Here is a 20,471-nt window from a genome sequence, read left to right on the forward strand (position 1 = left end):
ATCCTGAGACCCTTACTATAGCATGAGATGTGATATCTCAATGCTTCTAATACCAAACCTGAGATCCTTCCTATAACATGAGATGTGATATCCAAATCCTTCTCCTTCCAAACCTGAGACCCTCCCTTTAGCATGAAATGTGATATCCAACTCCTTCCCATTCCAATCCTGAGACCCTTCTGATAGCATGAGATGTGATGTCTCAATGCTTCTAATACCAAACCTGAGATCCTTCCGATAGCATGAGATGTGATATCTCAATGCTTCTAATACCAAACCTGAGATCCTTCCTATAACATGAGATGTGATATCCAAATCCTTCCCCTTCCAAACCTGAGACCCTCCCTTTAGCGTGAGATGTGATATCCAACTCCTTCCCATTCCAATCCTGAGACCCTTCTGATAGCATGAGATGTGATGTCTCAATGCCTCTAATACCAAACCTGAGATCCTACCTCTAACATGAAATGTGATATCCAACTCCTTCCCCTTCCAAACCTGAGAGCCGTCCTATAGCATGAGATGTGATATCCAACTCCTTCCCATTCCAATCCTGAGACTCTTCCTATAGCATGAGATGTGATATCTCAATGCTTCTACCAAACCTGAGACCCTTCCTATAGCATGAGATGTGATATCCGACTCCTTCCCATTCCAATCCTCAGACACTTCCTATAGCATGAGATGTGATATCTCAATGCTTCTAATACCAAACCTGAGACCCTTCCTATAGCATGAGATGTGATATCAAACTCCGTCCCATTCCAATCCTGCGTCCCTTCCTATAGCTTGAGATTTGATATCTCAATGTTTCTACTACCAAACCTGAGACCCTTCCTATAACATGAGACGTGATATCCAACTCCTTCCCATTCCAATCCTGAGACTCTTCCTATAGCATGGGATGTGATATCTCAATGCTTCTACCAAACCTGAGACCCTTCTATAGCATGAGATGTGATATCCGACTCCTTCCCATTCCAATCCTCAGACACTTCCTATAGCATGAGATGTAATATCTCAATGCTTCTAATACCAAACCTGAGACCCTTCCTATGGCATGAGATTTGATATCAAACTCCTTCCCAATCCAATCCTGAGACCCTTCCTATAGCGTGAGATATGATATCCAACTCCTTCCCATTCCAATCCTGAAACCCTTCCTACACCATGAGATGTGATATCTTAATGCTTCTAATACCAAACCTGAGACCCGTCCTATAACATGAGATGTGATATCCAAATCCTTCCCCTTCCAAACCTGAGACCCTTCCTTTAGCATGAGATGTGATATCCAGCTCCTTCTCATTCCAATCCTGAGACCCTTCTGATAGCATGAGATGTGATATCTCAATGCTTCTAATATCAAAACTGAGACCCTCCCTATAGCATGAGATGTGATATCTAAGTCCTTCCCATTCCAATCCTGAGACCCTTCGGATAGCAGAGATGTGATATCTCAATGCTTATACCAAACCTGAGACCCTTCCTATGGCATGAGATGTGATATCCAACTCCTTCCCATTCCAATCCTGAGACCCCTCCTATAGCATGAGATGGGATATCTCAATGCTTCTACCAAACCTGACACCCTTCCTTTAGCATGAGATGTGATATCCAACTCCTTCCCATTCCAATGCTGAGACCCTTACTATAGCATGAGATGTGATATCTCAATGCTTCTAATACCAAACCTGAGATCCTTCCTATAACATGAGATGTGATATCCAAATCCTTCCCCTTCCAAACCTGAGACCCTCCCTTTAGCATGAGATGTGATATCCAACTCCTTCCCATTCCAATCCTGAAACCCTTCTGATAGCATGAGATGTGATGTCTCAATGCTTCTAATACCAAACCTGAGATCCTTCCGATAGCATGAGATGTGATATCTCAATGCTTCTAATACCAAACCTGAGATCCTTCCTATAACATGAGATGTGATATCTCAATGCTTCTAATATCAAAACTGAGACCCTCCCTATATCATGAGATGCGATATCTAAGTCCTTCCCATTCCAATCCTGAGACCCTTCGGATAGCAGAGATGTGATATCTCAATGCTTATGCCAAACCTGAGACCCTTCCTATGGCATGAGATGTGATATCCAACTCCTTCCCATTCCAATCCTGAGACCCCTCCTATAGCATGAGATGGGATATCTCAATGCTTCTACCAAACCTGACACCCTTCCTTTAGCATGAGATGTGATATCCAACTCCTTCCCATTCCAATCCTGAGACCCTTACTATAGCATGAGATGTGATATCTCAATGCTTCTAATACCAAACCTGAGATCCTTCCTATAACATGAGATGTGATATCCAAATCCTTCTCCTTCCAAACCTGAGACCCTCCCTTTAGCATGAAATGTGATATCCAACTCTTTCCCATTCCAATCCTGAGACCCTTCTGATAGCATGAGATGTGATGTCTCAATGCTTCTAATACCAAACCTGAGATCCTTCCGATAGCATGAGATGTGATATCTCAATGCTTCTAATACCAAACCTGAGATCCTTCCTATAACATGAGATGTGATATCCAAATCCTTCCCCTTCCAAACCTGAGACCCTCCCTTTAGCGTGAGATGTGATATCCAACTCCTTCCCATTCCAATCCTGAGACCCTTCTGATAGCATGAGATGTGATGTCTCAATGCCTCTAATACCAAACCTGAGATCCTACCTCTAACATGAAATGTGATATCCAACTCCTTCCCCTTCCAAACCTGAGAGCCGTCCTATAGCATGAGATGTGATATCCAACTCCTTCCCATTCCAATCCTGAGACTCTTCCTATAGCATGAGATGTGATATCTCAATGCTTCTACCAAACCTGAGACCCTTCCTATAGCATGAGATGTGATATCCGACTCCTTCCCATTCCAATCCTCAGACACTTCCTATAGCATGAGATGTGATATCTCAATGCTTCTAATACCAAACCTGAGACCCTTCCTATAGCATGAGATGTGATATCAAACTCCGTCCCATTCCAATCCTGCGTCCCTTCCTATAGCTTGAGATTTGATATCTCAATGTTTCTACTACCAAACCTGAGACCCTTCCTATAACATGAGACGTGATATCCAACTCCTTCCCATTCCAATCCTGAGACTCTTCCTATAGCATGGGATGTGATATCTCAATGCTTCTACCAAACCTGAGACCCCTCTATAGCATGAGATGTGATATCCTACTCCTTCCCATTCCAATCCTCAGACACTTCCTATAGCATGAGATGTAATATCTCAATGCTTCTAATACCAAACCTGAGACCCTTCCTATGGCATGAGATTTGATATCAAACTCCTTCCCAATCCAATCCTGAGACCCTTCCTATAGCGTGAGATATGATATCCAACTCCTTCCCATTCCAATCCTGAAACCCTTCCTACACCATGAGATGTGATATCTTAATGCTTCTAATACCAAACCTGAGACCCGTCCTATAACATGAGATGTGATATCCAAATCCTTCCCCTTCCAAACCTGAGACCCTTCCTTTAGCATGAGATGTGATATCCAGCTCCTTCTCATTCCAATCCTGAGACCCTTCGGATAGCAGAGATGTGATATCTCAATGCTTATACCAAACCTGAGACCCTTCCTATGGCATGAGATGTGATATCCAACTCCTTCCCATTCCAATCCTGAGACCCCTCCTATAGCATGAGATGGGATATCTCAATGCTTCTACCAAACCTGACACCCTTCCTTTAGCATGAGATGTGATATCCAACTCCTTCCCATTCCAATGCTGAGACCCTTACTATAGCATGAGATGTGATATCTCAATGCTTCTAATACCAAACCTGAGATCCTTCCTATAACATGAGATGTGATATCCAAATCCTTCCCCTTCCAAACCTGAGACCCTCCCTTTAGCATGAGATGTGATATCCAACTCCTTCCCATTCCAATCCTGAAACCCTTCTGATAGCATGAGATATGATGTCTCAATGCTTCTAATACCAAACCTGAGATCCTTCCGATAGCATGAGATGTGATATCTCAATGCTTCTAATACCAAACCTGAGATCCTTCCTATAACATGAGATGTGATATCCAAATCCTTCCCCTTCCAAACCTGAGACCCTCCCTTTAGCGTGAGATGTGATATCCAACTCCTTCCCATTCCAATCCTGAGACCCTTCTGATAGCACGAGATGTGCTGTCTCAATGCCTCTAATACCAAACCTGAGATCCTGCCTCTAACATGAAATGTGATATCCAACTCCTTCCCCTTCCAAACCTGAGAGCCGTCCTATAGCATGAGATGTGATATCCAACTCCTTCCCATTCCAATCCTGAGACTCTTCCTATAGCATGAGATGTGATATCTCAATGCTTCTACCAAACCTGAGACCCTTCCTATAGCATGAGATGTGATATCTGACTCCTTCCCATTCTAATCCTCAGACACTTCCTATAGCATGAGATGTGATATCTCAATGCTTCTAATACCAAACCTGAGACCCTTCCTATGGCATGAGATTTGATATCCAACTCCTTCCCAATCCAATCCTGAGACCCTTCCTATAGCATGAGATATGATATCCAACTCCTTCCCATTCCAATCCTGAAACCATTCCTATACCATGAGATGTGATATCTTAATGCTTCTAATACCAAACGTGAGACCCGTCCTATAACATGAGATGTGATATCCAAATCCTTCCCCTTCCAAACCTGAGACCCTTCCTTTAGCATGAGATGTGATATCCAGCTCCTTCTCATTCCAATCCTGAGACCCTCCCTATAGCATGAGATGTGATATCTTAGTCCTTCCCATTCCAATCCTGAGACCCTTCGGATAGCAAGGATGTGATATCTCAATGCTTATACCAAACCTGAGACCCTTCCTATGGCATGAGATGTGATATCCAACTCCTTCCCATTCCAATCCTGAGACCCTTCCTATAGCATGAGATGTGATATCTCAATGCTTCTACCAAACCTGAGACCCTTCCTTTAGCATGAGATGTGATATCCAACTCCTTCCCATTCCAATCCTGAGACCCTTACTATAGCATGAGATGTGATATCTCAATGCTTCTAATACCAAACCTGAGATCCTTCCTATAACATGAGATGTGATATCTGTAAGGATATTTGGCATGTTACAGCACAGAGTACAGTACTACTGCACAAGTAGCATTTTTTTTTTTGCAGCACCACCACAAGGGTGCGGTGCATTGCTATATGGGTTAGCAGATTAACAAGGAAAGACAGGCTATTCAGTCAAAAAAAAACGATTTTAATAAATAAGATGCAAAGCTATTTTTACAGTTAAAAGCACACGTGTTCATTTAAAAATGCACACTATTTTTCACCTGAAATGCCTATATTGCTAGAGACACATTTGAAAATTAACAGCTAACATATTAACAATTAACCTGACTAATAAAACCTTATTTTAATATAACCCACTAATAAAATGTGTTCTCTACTGCAGAATTAGGCATACTTTGAAAACCATTTAAATGAGTGTGCAGATTTTTCTCTTCTCTGCCCGATTATCCGTGTTGTTGTGCACAGTAACGGCAGGAAGGAGGAAGTCAGATTTGCAACAATTGCAAATGTATAAGCGAAGCTATTGTTGAAAAGTAGGAGGATGAGAGATGATGGATTTCATTGGAACACGTCATAAAGAGGGCTGAGAGGAAAGTTTTAGTGGGCAGTAGCAGGGAAAAAGACAGGCAGACATCTTTCTGCACTACTGGGGAGAAGACCTGGCTGTGGGGGTGTCCTGCTGCAGTCGAGACTGGGGAAAGCTGAAAGAATTACCTTTCCACTGGCAGAGGCAGTCCTATCTGAAAAAGCTGAGAATTCCAGGCAATGACCCCGGCTTGAGAAGGCAAGCGTTCCTTTTTATTGGAGTTACGCCAAGAGAGCCACATTCACAGAGAGAAGAATCTGAACAGATAAGGTAATTACCTAACTGGGGGAGCTGTGTGTGTGCACGAAAGTATGCAGTCAGTTTAGAAAAATGAAAGTTCCGTGCGTGTCTTTATCAAGTGCTAATGTTGCAATTTAAGTTCTGTTCTCCGCCACTATAATTGCAGTGTGTCATTGAAAATGCTTTGATTGTTCCCTTTTATTGCTGTAAAAAATGAGATCATGCCTAAATGTAAATTTTATAATACAGAAAATATTTGAAAACAGACGGGTGGTTTATTTTCTATTTACCATTACAATGCCAATGATGTGGGGAGATTTTTAAACAGTGCAATGGTCATTTTAAGACAGATGTGTGTATGTCAGAATCAGTATGAATAATTGTGAATGACTGTAGTATAACTTGTTGGAGGTACATGAGCCAACGGGAAGAGAGACTCTCTGAACATAGCTCCCTACCGTATATAAGGTAGTGGAAATTACCACAAGACTACCACATATAGCTCTCTGTCGTAAATAAGTCAGTGAGTTTGCCCATGGTGGCGCACCAACACTATCCCTGGAAATTGTGGTTTCCCTAGAATGCAGGTCTGAGGTCTCTCTAGTGATCACACGAAAAATCTAAGCGAAGATAAGGGATTCTGGACATTGGGGCCACAAATAAAACAAGGGAATTATGCTCACCAAAATACCACCAACCACGTATACCAAATATGCAGGTCTGGGTGCTGAAATAATGCATGTCCATTGTATTATTGTTGCACATGGCCAAATCTGAATACAAAGAGTGATTATTGCTAAGTTATTTCTCGGCGGTAATAAAATACCGTCAGGCCCCAAATCTCCACAAAATACCCTACATGTTTATGGTGCGTTGCAGGCCGGGAAAGTGATCATAGAGTACCTACTGGGCGTGGCAAGCGTGTCTCACACTGCCATTTGCACATTAAAGGGAACCCATTTTATAATAGCAGTGTGCCACTAAAAACGAATTTCAGAATGTCACAAAGGGAAACCACATTCTCAGATCTAGTGCAATATTTAGAGGCAAAGTTATTTGCACATGGGAATTGGTCTTCGAACAGTACCTTAGAATGGAGTAACCGCATTCAGGGTGAGGTGCAGAAAGAAAAACTAGACAATATTTTTGCAGAAGGCAGCATAATTCAGGTCTGCCTTACGAGATTATTGAATGCAGCCGATAAAAGTGCAGAGAAAGACTGTTTAATACGTCTATGCGGCAAAATATGGTTTATTTTAAACAAGTCACTGCGAATGCAAGAGAATGATACTCAGCTAATTAACAGGTTAAAGACTGAAATAGATGGGGCAAGTAAAAATCAGGAAATGTTGAGAGCAGAATTGGATGTATGCCAAAAAGACATGCAATTAAAATGCAGAGACTTTGATACTCAGTTATCCAAAAGCAAGAAACAATTTGAAGATAGTGAGCAAGAATTGACACACTTAAAAGCCTTAGTGGATCACATTAGGCAGGATAAAGATGAGGTTGTTTCAGAAATGCAGATTTTACAAAAAGAACGTTGTGAAAAAGAAGGTGATCTCCAGAGTGTAGAACAAGAAATGATTAAAATGATTCAAGAAAGAGACAAAAGAAATAAAGAGTTCAATGAATGCCAAATTCAAATGTGTGACATGCAGGAGGCAATTAATAAAATGAGTGATGAAAATAATTATTTGCATGATGAAGCCAACAGACTCCTTAAAAAGTGTAAGGACTTAGAACAGCAAATGTGCATTCCCAGGTCACAGGAGAGGCGGCAGGGTACCACATTCAATGGAGTGGAGGTGAATTCTAGCTCTGCCCAAAGAGCTAGTGCCCCAGTGACTGGGCCGGTGACTGAACTTGGTTGCAGCGCCCTTGGGGGATTTGATACTCCCATTGGGGGCAGCCACCAATCTCATACACCTGAAAACAGGATTGAATCACAAAATAGTGCAATTCCATGCATTGCAACAAGTAGCCCCATAAAAATAATGAAATCCATTAAAGCCCTGATCAAACCATTTAAAAAGGGAGGTGAATGCTGCATTGAGGATCACTTAGAAGCGGTGCATGACATTTTTAAAGCGCTCCAGATACCTAAGGAACAGTACAGACAATATTTTCATTTAACTTTAGATGCCCCGACGGCCAGCATCATAAGGGGATTAAATGAACAGCAGAATATGACATGGCTGGAGTTTGAAAAAGAAATTAGGCGTCATTTTTCTCCTTTTCAGTCATTGCAAGAGGCAAAGAAAGTTGCGTACACTATTACTGCTGGACCTAATACATCACCTCGCCAATTTTTACAAGACTTAAAAAGAGCATTCTCTCGCTTTGATGTATCTTTTGACTCAAATTCCAATGAGTTTAAAACCGCATACTTCTATGGGCTACAGAAAGACATCATATCCCAATTGGTCCGTGAATTTGACCGTGACAAGTCCCTTGAATGGATTGTACATCAAAGCACCAAGCTATATGAGGTACTCTATTGTCAGGGTAGAGAAAGTGATAAAATGAAAGATACTAGGCCTAAATCTAAAGAACCCTCAGCCACAGTAATGGAAATCAGGTCAGCCAAAATGTCCCTTGAGTCTGCTCAAAGCCAAGGTAAAAATAATGTGACACCTGAACAAAGGGGTAATCAACAAAGATCGCCATTGCCTGTACCAATGTTCCAATCACATGATCCTAGTAATAGAGAGAGCTACATCAGCCCTAGATATTTAGGAGATAGACCCCGGGTAAGATACCGGTCTGATATGGCAGGTATGAACAATAACCAGAGACAAAATCAAGATCAAAGAAATGATGGTCCCTACCAGTCATTGGGGACACAGAGCAGATTTGATCCCAGCACCATGATATATGGTAATCAGGATAGGCCCCGATATGTGGATCGATTTACTGATAATGGAAATCAATATAGGGGCCAGTACCCACAATCTGAGAGACAGGACATGAGGCAAAACGTGAACTACAGTCCACGCCAGTACAATGATTCCCCACCAGGGGACTATAATCAAAGGATGGGTGCAAACCGCTCCCCTCCACAAATGAATCAAGAATTCAGAAACCATCCCAACCGGTATCAATCACCTGAGAGGTATCAGAATAGATCCAATCAGGGGGAAAACAACCAATATCGACCTAGGCCACAGAAAGAGGATCCTAGAGAGGTGGAAAGGTTCCAATGCCTTGAGGCCCAAGTGAAAATGTTAGCTGAGCAAATAGGAAAGCTCTATACAGCGCAAAAACAACCTTCCAAAGAGGGGGCTGATGGCCATAGCAATGACCGGGGGGCTTCCGAAAAGTGACTAAGTACTCATGATAACTGCAGTGCCAAAATGACAGATTGCTCTGATATAACTTTGCATAACGACTCTGAGATGACTAATGGATTAAAAATGAAAGTACCAGTAAATGAAATTGTGACAGAAAGTGCAAATACTTCTAAAAAAGAGGTACGGTTTAACTTAGAGCTAAATAAAACAGTAAAGATTTGCACAAATGAAAAAGAAACATTAGGAATTCCAAAAGAACAAAGGGACAGATTTAAGAAAAATGACTCATGCATGGGGAATACCAGTGAACAGGGAGTAAATGGGGATGCCATAGCTCCTTCCCTGGGCAAGCAAAACAATTACCAAACACAGACAGAAAAAGGAAATACTCACAAGGAGGGTACAAGTCAATCACCTGAAAAATTCTTTGAGCCACATATTTTTGAAGAGGCTGAAAGGGCTGGTATTACACTAAATGATCACAAATGCACAGAATTAAAAAATGACAAATTGCTGAATGATGTTGTGACACATGTTCAGTTGGAAGGTTGTAATGTGGTCTCTGATGTTACCCAGATGGATGGGCGAACGGTGGCCACACTCCAAAAAACCTCTGAACATGGAGAAATGAATAAAATATCTCGCACAGAAATGGGTAAAAAGGAGGGAAAAATGTCTTTTCATTTACCAATGTGCTTAGCCAAAAGTGAAAAAGGCCTGAGAAAGGTGAGCCCTGAAATCAGTAAGAATTCACATTTCTTATGTGTATTAGAGGAAGTTGAGGACAGATATTATGCACCCATCACTGTAGAAGAAAAATGCCACACCTTTGCTATGATTGACACTGGCGCACAGGCCACAATTATGTCCAAGGAGCTGGTAAAGAGTATCAATGAAGGGAGGCCTCCACAGAGTCAGATCACAGTGAAGGCAAATCAAGGCCCAGTGCATAACTTTAATGGGGAGGAGGTGCCCATCATAGGTGTAACTGAGGTTGACATAAAAATAGGAAAGCACAGAATGAAACAAGAGGTATTGATCACATCTATTTGTGAAATTCCATTTCTGATGGGGACAGATTGCCTGAAAAGATTGTCTCCTCTCATAGATGGGGTGAATGGAGTGCTGTGGTCCTTAACCAAAAAACCATTGAGGCCTAAGAAACTAAAATCACAAAACAGCAATATAAAAGAATGTCACACCGTTGCCAAAACAAAGGATGCTGTGGAGGTATATCTACAGAATAGCTGCATACCTAGTGTCACTGTTATATTAAGGTGTCAAGACAAAGATCAGAGCGACAATGAAAAACTACCTGTACAAATATACTTGGACCCAAGGAAAGATTGGCAGACTGCCATAGACGAACACACATTACGTTTCTATTTAAAAGAGAATACATGCAAACAGAATATTGTTCCTAAAACAGATTCAGAAAAACACATTACCACTCTGGCAGAGATACACATGGAAGATGAGCAACCATGGGTTCACGCTGGTATAAATGATTATCTTAAAACAATAAAAGCCACTTTAGCGCTTGAACATGAAAGGAGTTTCATTAATGAGAAATTGTTGCAAAAAATTATGGAGAGGGAAGAAATCCCGAAATTTAGGATTAAAAACCAATATGTTTCTGGGTTGGACAGTCCAAACTTTGAAAACCGAATTACAGGCAGATGCATGCTTAAAATTAGCATTGGGCAGAAAGCAATTTACCATAATGTATGGATAGTGAGTGGAGCACAAAATGAATTTTACATGGGCAATGACATCATGCACAGAATGTGTATGGTGTTAGATTTCCTTAATCAAAAAATATGGTCGCGCCTAGGTGGGCCGGCGCCTGAATTTGAAGACAAAAGAAGGGCTTATCATTGTGCACAACTAGTTCCTTATGCAGTCGAATTACAGATGAGGAAAAATACTATTATTCCTGCATTTACAAAACAGTTTGCAATAACACTGAAATGCAAAAATGGACAGCAGATGAAAGGCTCTGATGCATTTGTATGCCTGAATGAATCCATAAAACAGCAAGGCCTGGATTATGAATACATTCCATTGGTAGACATTGGTGAGGGATCTGTAAAAATCATGGTGAATAATAAAGGTTGTCAGGATATTCATTTAGAGGAAAACTCCCCATTAGGAATGGCCATACAAAAATCACATTATACGGCAGATTTAAATAACATGGTGATTGGGAATATTCCTGAAAAATATGTAGATGCCAAGGGCGAGTTGCCAGAACACCTGGACTCTCAGCCCAAAGGAATGTTTAAAATTCATTCTGTGTATCCTTATGATTCAAATGAGACAGTGTGCTGCCATCAAGAGGATTGCATAATATTTAATTTAAATGAAAATGAAACAGGAAATCAGCCCATTGAAGTGGAAGCTGATATGCCAAAATATTTGAAAGTGGCAGCTCTACAAAAAGACACAGCCACACAGTTAGAGGAAAGCGCTGAGATTCCTTTACCAGAAGAGTTTCCAGAATTTTCCAGAATGGTAGAAGAGCAGATCTCCTTAGCGGATGCATGTAACAGCGATGAGGATCGACGCACTCTGAGGGAAATATTTATGGAGTTCAAGGATGTATTTGCAAAAGATGCTTATGATTGTGGTTTAACTGATTTACATGTGGCCACACTACCAGAAGGTTGTAGCAGAAATCCAGTGTTTGTACGCCAGTATAGACTACCGCTGGCATGTTTAGAATCATTGGCAGAGATTATTAAAAATTTGGAATCACGGGGAATAATTAGGCCCATTCATAGCACATCCAATACGCCTATTTTAGGTGTGTTAAAGCCAAATGGTCAATGGCGGCTGTGTGCAGACTTAAGAGAGTTAAATAAAAGAGTACCAGTATCTAGATGGCCACTACCATTCATTGATCAGGGCCTAGCTCAGATACATGGTTCAAATGTATTTACCACGTTAGATCTCACATCTGGATATTGGTGTGTGCCATTGGCAGAGGAGATACAACACCTATTTTCCTTTACATTTGACAGGACTCAATATGCCTGGCTTAGAGCTCCGTTCGGGTACATCAATAGTGGGAGTGAATTTGGCATATTTTTGAGAAAGGCCATGCCGGATGCAGCGGAAAGAGGGACAATAGTTTATGTGGATGATGTCTTGATAAAAAATGAAAACCTTAAAAGCCATTTTGATGAAATAAGACATGTGCTTGGCCAATTGCAGAAAGCAGGCGCCAAAGTATCTTTGCAAAAAGCACAATGGTGCAAGAAAAAAGTGAACTTTCTAGGGCATGAAGTGACTGAACATGGGCTAAATCCACAAAGGAAGAAAATAGAGGCCATACAAAGATTAAAAGATCCTAAAAATGTGAAAGGAGTAAAAAGTTTATTAGGGATGACAGGCTATAACAGAAAGTTCATTGAGAATTATGCAGAAATCACTCAACCATTGACTAAACTGCTTAAACTAAATACTCCCTGGAGATGGGAAAGAGAGCAATCTGATGCAGTGGCTAGATTGAAGGAATGTCTTGTAAAGGCACCATGTTTAGCATACCCCATAAAGGATAGGGATTTCTTTATAGAAATAGGCTTTTCTGAACATTGTATGTCAGCAGTGTTATCACAAAAACACGATTTGAATCACAAAACCATTGCATATGCAAGTAAGGCATTTTCCCAAGTTGAAATGAAATTTAATGAATGTGAGAAGGCCCTATTAACCACTGTGTGGGCGCTACAACATTTTCGCCCCATTGTTCAGGGAGAAAAGGTGATTATTGAAACAAATCATCAACCTTTGCAATTTTTAGAAAGTAAAAGAATTAGATCAGGCAATCTAGCGCAATCCAGAATCACTTCATGGACGCTGGCATTACAAGGTTTTCCCGTAGAAGTAAGATATGGACAAAATAAAAAGAGCCCAATTGCTCAAGGGTTAGCTGACTTACATGACTGTGCAGCTGAACAAATAACAAATGAAATGGATGTGGAAGCTAGTTTACAGGAATTTGAACAATCACCACACAAAGCTTTTGATGAAAAAACATGCAAGGATTTGCCAACTGTATACGTGGATGGTTGTGCTTTTCACATTGAAAATGACAGTAATAAACAATTAGTGGCAGGAATAGGAAATGTCTGGTTGAAATGTGAAGGCGTTCCTAGTATAGGGATGAGGATTGGAGATAGGAGCAGTCAGGTGGCGGAATTGGCAGCCATCTATAAAGCAATTGCTACTGCAGTTGATAAAAAGTTCAGTGAAATTGTCCTGGTGACTGATTCTGACTATGCACGGAATAGCTTTGTGGAGTATTTGCCTGGTTGGAAAGCAAGAGGCATGGTTACATACAACAAAAAGCCACTTAAACATGGAAAAATGATACAAGCCATAGACAAATTGGTGTCAGAAAATAATTTAACAATATACTGGAGAAAAATTCGTGGGCATTTAAAAACACCAGGAGAGGATAAGGAGGGAAATGATAAGGCAGACCATCTGGCTAAGATTGGGGCTGTGATGGGAGAATTGCTACCTATTGATTATTTAATGGGTGAAATACAAATTGATGCAGTCACACGGTCTAAAGCACCAAAGGAGGTAGATCAACCGGTGGTGCAGTGGAGTCATGACACGCCAGACCAAGATTTGATTGAGGCACAAAAGAATGATCAAATTTTGGGAATCTATTATAATCATTTGATGGATCCTGAACAAAATCCTTTAACAGAAAATGATTGTATGGGAAAAGAAGAGTTGAGGGTGTTATTAAAGAACAAAACACGAATTAGATTACAGGATGGACTCATGATTAGAGAGTCCATAACAGGGCAAATACAGTGGGTAGTACCCCTTTCATTCAGAGGACTAATGCTACACCATGCACATGATGCCATAACTGCAGGCCATAGAGGTTCACAAAAGACATTAGAAATACTAAAAGATTATGCTTACTGGCCACATATGTCCCAAGATGTGGAATTATATACTAGAGGATGTCTAGTATGCGCCCAATTTAAACCTGCTTCACCAATGCATAGAGCACCATTGATGAAAAGAGGCCTAACTCTCCCATGGTCAGATTTGCAAATAGACTATGTAGGTCCTTTAAAAAGGTCGAGCAGGGGACACCGCTATATTTTGAGTGTGGTATGTTTGATGTCAAAATGGATTGAGTGCATTCCCGCACCAGATTGTAGTGCGCAAACAGCAGCCACATTGCTGGTGAACCATGTGTTCTCAAGGTTTGGGTTGCCACAAAGAATTGAGTCAGACAGAGGAAGTCATTTCACAAGTACTCTAATGAGTAAGGTATGGCAAATACTAGGTGTGAAAAGGAAACTACATATCGCATATCGGGCGGCGTCTTCAGGTACAGTTGAAAGAAGCAATAGGTCTGTTGTGGACATTTTAAAGAAATTTGTGGCAGAAGCAGGTTCCAGCTGGGATTTGCGTTTACCATTGGTTTTGATGGCAATCAGGTCGACTCCTGCCAAAGCAACAGGTGTTAGCCCCCATGAGGTCTTAACAGGTAGGAAAATGGTGTTACCACAACACCTACTATACAGAACACATGAGCAAACTCTAGTGAGTGCATCCACAGTTCATGAATATATTGATGAAATGAGGAGGCATTTGCAACATGCATTTGCTTTTGTGCAGAGAAATCTGGAAAGAGCTGCTGACAGTGCTAAGTCATATTATGACAAAAAGACATCAGTAAAGGAATACAATGTAGGGGATCAGGTGTACAAGTTTCATTTTGGGAAAAGTAAACAGAAAAATTCTAAATTTCTGGCAGCCTGGCAGGGGCCATTCCGAATTATAGATAAAGTCTCTCCTGTAGTGTATAAAATTTTGAAAAATGAAGGTGAAACAGCAATAGAGCAGTTTGTCCATGTAAATCAAATCAAACCATGCCATCCCAGACATGAGATCAGGCAGCTTGAGCATGTGGAAACGGATAGAGTCCCTTGAGAAAATAAATGGGTGTAATCAGGAGGCAGTGACAAAGAAGTTAAAAAAAAAAAAAAAGTTGATTGTTATGATGGCACATAAACACTGTAATATATGTGAAAATATATAATATAAATAAATAAATAAATAAATATATAATATAAATAAATAAATAAATAAATGCACATATAACGGAAGCTCGTGGTTGGTGTACAGAGAGAAAGTGTATTAAATATTGAATGCTGTTTTATATGTGTTTGTTTTCTTTTAACTTGTGTTTAATTTCAGAAAAAAAAAAAAAAAAAAAAAGAAGTATTTTTACCAAGCATGTTTTATTTTTGGCAAAAAGGTGGAAATTAGTATTGTGCTATGTACTTAATCTGTTTATTTTCTATTTTGATTTAGACAATTAACATTATTTGGTCGGAGGTTCCGGGATCAGAGGCCACGGGAGACGATGGAGTACTGGAGACCGCGAGGACGGATTCCGGGAAAGCCCCAAAGAGGGGTGAAGACCAAGGCTACAAAGCGATCAGCATTGAAGATGATACCGATGACATGTTTAACAATAGTGATATTTGGAGGGATCTTCAAGAATTCAGAAGCACAGGTTGTCATTGAACCTGGACCAGCATCTGGTATCGCGGTAGAAGAAGCACCAGGATTCATCATGAGTGATAGAAGGATGATTTTCCAAAATATCTACATACCATTGGATCCTGAGATTTTGATTGAAAAACATTTGAACAATACCGGAATTAAGATTGAACAGACTAAAGAGTGGCTGGAAATAAGAAAAGAGGACGCTAAGCAGTCAATAAGAGATATGTTAATGCAATTGGAAAAAAACATTCGTGAATTCAGCAGACATTAAGAAGAAGAGAGGAAAGAGAGGTGCGGTGATGCTCGCGATATCAATGGTAATGTCTATAATTGGGGCAATAATAGGTACTACAATATCAACAGCCAATTCTATTTCGGTAGGAACACTGAGTACTAAAGCACAACAACTGAGTATTGACCTAGAAATAATACAAAAGACATTAGATGGAATTAGAGGGGGACTGGATGAACAAGTAAGATTCATAAATGAAACTGCAATCATTCTAAATGAACAAGCGGATGTGATGCAACGGGCGACTAAAATAATACTTAAGCATGACAGAACTTTAAATGAAATATTGAACATAATGAGTCCTGTTGATAGACTATTAACGAATTATATGAGAGAAGTTCAAACTGCAGTTTCACAATTGATTCAAGGACATATTCCCTTGTATTTTGTTTCGCAGGATATCATTCGGCAAATGATAGAAAGATTGACCAGGAGGGAAATTGACCTTATACAGATAAGAATTGCATTCGAAATGGGGAATGCAATGCCGTTATATGTGGACTTGGAAAGACTAGAGATCGGATTTTTGCTATGCATCCCATTTGTAGCCCCTGAACTTATTTATCAAACGAAGTGGGTACACAACGTGGGATTTTGGCAAGAGGACAAATTCATTAAGATTAAGACTCCAGAAGTGGTGGCATTTCAGTCATGGGAACCTGAAGTTTATTTAATACCAAACCTGGAAACATGTGTAACATTTAAAGAACAAAATTATATGTGTCCAGGTAAACCGTTTGTTCCTGATGCCACAGATGCTATTTGTGGATTGAAATCTGACCCAAGTATATCAGAGGGATGTGAAGTGATTATTAGTAATATGGGGAGTGAAGAAATGGCACAGGCTAAGATGGTCAGAGGTAAATGGTTGGTCAGTACCTGTTTAAAGAACATGACGGTAGTACATTTAAACCATGGAACATACGTGGTTAAACAGGTAAAATATAATGTTTTTTATTTACAGGTTCCAAAGGATGCAATTGTGTCAATTGGGGGATTAACATTGTTCCATGTAACAAATGATGTTTGGGAAAGCCAAGTGGAAAATATCGATTTTTTTCAAAGGGATACTTTTCCAATAGATCCAGATGTGGAATATTTATTGAATCACAAAGAAAGACATGTTATGAAAATGAATTTGCGAAAAAACAATATTACAATTAGTAATCTGGGCATAATAGAAGTGGAAAGATTTAATTGGGGAACCTGGGGGGAACGCTCAATAGTGGGTTTGGCTATCTTGGTGCTAATCATGGGTGGATGGTTGATTGTGCTATCAGTAAAAATGAAAATGTTACTGATTTTACTGACTACGTCAGGAAGAGAAAGATATCCCAATACACATGCATTTTAAGAGAAAAAGAAAGAACAAGTTGTTTTTAGAGATTGGCTTGGATTATAGCCAAGTTCTAAAAAACAAAAGGAGGGTATATGTAAGGATATTTGGCATGTTACAGCACAGAGTACAGTACTACTGCACAAGTAGCATTTTTTTTTTTGCAGCACCACCACAAGGGTGCGGTGCATTGCTATATGGGTTAGCAGATTAACAAGGAAAGACAGGCTATTCAGTCAAAAAAACGATTTTAATATATAAGATGCAAAGCTATTTTTACAGTTAAAAGCACACGTGTTCATTTAAAAATGCACACTATTTTTCACCTGAAATGCCTATATTGCTAGAGACACATTTGAAAATTAACAGCTAACATATTAACAATTAACCTGACTAATAAAACCTTATTTTAATATAACCCACTAATAAAATGTGTTCTCTACTGCAGAATTAGGCATACTTTGAAAACCATTTAAATGAGTGTGCAGATTTTTCTCTTCTCTGCCTGATTATCCGTGTTGTTGTGCACAGTAACGGCAGGAAGGAGGAAGTCAGATTTGCAACAATTGCAAATGTATAAGCGAAGCTATTGTTGAAAAGTAGGAGGATGAGAGATGATGGATTTCATTGGAACACGTCATAAAGAGGGCTGAGAGGAAAGTTTTAGTGGGCAGTAGCAGGGAAAAAGACAGGCAGACATCTTTCTGCACTACTGGGGAGAAGACCTGGCTGTGGGGGTGTCCTGCTGCAGTCGAGACTGGGGAAAGCTGAAAGAATTACCTTTCCACTGGCAGAGGCAGTCCTATCTGAAAAAGCTGAGAATTCCAGGCAATGACCCCGGCTTGAGAAGGCAAGCGTTCCTTTTTATTGGAGTTACGCCAAGAGAGCCACATTCACAGAGAGAAGAATCTGAACAGATAAGGTAATTACCTAACTGGGGGAGCTGTGTGTGTGCACGAAAGTATGCAGTCAGTTTAGAAAAATGAAAGTTCCGTGCGTGTCTTTATCAAGTGCTAATGTTGCAATTTAAGTTCTGTTCTCCGCCACTATAATTGCAGTGTGTCATTGAAAATGCTTTGATTGTTCCCTTTTATTGCTGTAAAAAATGAGATCATGCCTAAATGTAAATTTTATAATACAGAAAATATTTGAAAACAGACGGGTGGTTTATTTTCTATTTACCATTACAATGCCAATGATGTGGGGAGATTTTTAAACAGTGCAATGGTCATTTTAAGACAGATGTGTGTATGTCAGAATCAGTATGAATAATTGTGAATGACTGTAGTATAACTTGTTGGAGGTACATGAGCCAACGGGAAGAGAGACTCTCTGAACATAGCTCCCTACCGTATATAAGGTAGTGGAAATTACCACAAGACTACCACATATAGCTCTCTGTCGTAAATAAGTCAGTGAGTTTGCCCATGGTGGCGCACCAACACTATCCCTGGAAATTGTGGTTTCCCTAGAATGCAGGTCTGAGGTCTCTCTAGTGATCACACGAAAAATCTAAGCGAAGATAAGGGATTCTGGACATTGGGGCCACAAATAAAACAAGGGAATTATGCTCACCAAAATACCACCAACCACGTATACCAAATATGCAGGTCTGGGTGCTGAAATAATGCATGTCCATTGTATTATTGTTGCACATGGCCAAATCTGAATACAAAGAGTGATTATTGCTAAGTTATTTCTCGGCGGTAATAAAATACCGTCAGGCCCCAAATCTCCACAAAATACCCTACATATCCAAATCCTTCCCCTTCCAAACCTGAGACCCTCCCTTTAGCATGAGATGTGATATCCAACTCCTTCCCATTCCAATCCTGAGACCCTTCCGATAGCATGAGATGTGATATCTCAATGCTTCTAATACCAAACCTGAGATCCTTCCGATAGCATGAGATGTGATATCTCAATGCTTCTAATACCAAACCTGAGATCCTTCCTATAACATGAGATGTGATATCCAAATCCTTCCCCTTCCAAACCAGAGACCCTCCCTTTAGTGTGAGATGTGATATCCAACTCCTTCCCATTCCAATCCTTAGACCCTTCTGATAGCATGAGATGTGATGTCTCAATGCCTCTAATACCAAACCTGAGATCCTACATCTAACATGAAATGTGATATCCAACTCCTTCCCCTTCCAAACCTGAGAGCCTTCCTATAACATGAGATGTGATATCGAAGTCCTTCCCATTCCAATCCTGAGACCCTTCCTATAACATGAGATGTGATATCCAACTCCTTCCCATTCCAACCTGAGACCCTTCCTATAGCATGAGATGGGATATCCAACTACTTCCAAATCCAATCCTGAGACCCTTCCTATAGCATGAGATGTGATATCCAACTCCTTCCCATTCCAATCCTCAGACACTTCCTATAGCATGAGATGTGATATCTCAATGCTTCTAATACCAGACCTGAGACCCTTCCTATGGCATGAGATTTGATATCAAACTCCTTCCCATTCCAATCCTGAGACCCTTCCTATAGCATGAGATATGATATCCAACTCCTTCCCATTCCAATCCTGAAACCCTTCCTATACCATAAGATGTGATATCTTAATGCTTCTAATACGAAACCTGAGACCCGTCCTATAACATGAGATGTGATATCCAAATCCTTCCCCTTCCAAACCTGAGACCCTTCCTTTAGCATGAGATGTGATATCCAGCTCCTTCCCATTCCAATCCTGAGACCCTTCCGATAGCAGAGATGCGATATCTCAATGCTTATACCAAACCTGAGACCCTTCCTATAGCATGAGATGGGAAATGTGATATCCAACACCTTCCCCTTCCAAACCTGAGAGCCTTCCTATAGCATGAGATGTGATATTGAAGTATTTCCCATTTCAATCCTGAGACCCTTCCTATAACATGAGATGTGATACCCAACACCTTCCCATTCCAACCTGAGACCCTTCCTATAGCATGAGATGGGATATCCAACTACTTCCAAATCCAATCCTGATACCCTTCCGTTAGCATGAGATGTATCTCAATGCTTCTAATACCAAACCTGAGATCCTTCCTATAACATGAGATGTGATATCCAAATCCTTCCCCTTCCAA

The 20,471-nt window shown here is 40.4% G+C and overlaps 1 long non-coding RNA gene across 1 annotated transcript; it reads left to right on the forward strand.

Moving 5' to 3' along the window:
- Positions 1 to 5,118: 5,118 nt before the first annotated feature.
- LOC138559126 (uncharacterized) lies at positions 5,119 to 18,537 on the forward strand. The gene is made up of 2 exons (XR_011299171.1): positions 5,119 to 5,935; positions 15,553 to 18,537. It is a non-coding gene; the product is annotated as an uncharacterized lncRNA (long non-coding RNA).
- Positions 18,538 to 20,471: the final 1,934 nt, after the last annotated feature.

Source organism: Ambystoma mexicanum, unplaced genomic scaffold (genome assembly GCF_040938575.1).
Source record: "Ambystoma mexicanum isolate Mex_15411 unplaced genomic scaffold, UKY_AmexF1_1 Mex_scaf44, whole genome shotgun sequence".
NCBI classification, from domain to species: domain Eukaryota; kingdom Metazoa; phylum Chordata; class Amphibia; order Caudata; family Ambystomatidae; genus Ambystoma; species Ambystoma mexicanum.